Below are 222 nucleotides of genomic sequence, written 5' to 3' on the forward strand. Positions count from 1 at the left end.
CTGATGTACCCAAGAAGACTTTAAAAATCATGATCATTTAAATCTTTAAGGGAAAATGGATCGGTGTTCTGGTTGTCCAGCTCTTCTAAATATTAGTATGCCAGAATGTTTAAAAAAAAAAAGAGTGAGCTTGACCGAGCTCAAAATCAATCTCTCTCTCCTCATCCCCCACATTCTTTTACTGTTCCATCTGACTGTTCCAATGATTAAATCTGATTTGTA

Source organism: Bubalus kerabau, chromosome 7 (assembly GCF_029407905.1).
Source record: "Bubalus kerabau isolate K-KA32 ecotype Philippines breed swamp buffalo chromosome 7, PCC_UOA_SB_1v2, whole genome shotgun sequence".
Taxonomy (NCBI): Eukaryota; Metazoa; Chordata; class Mammalia; order Artiodactyla; family Bovidae; genus Bubalus; species Bubalus kerabau.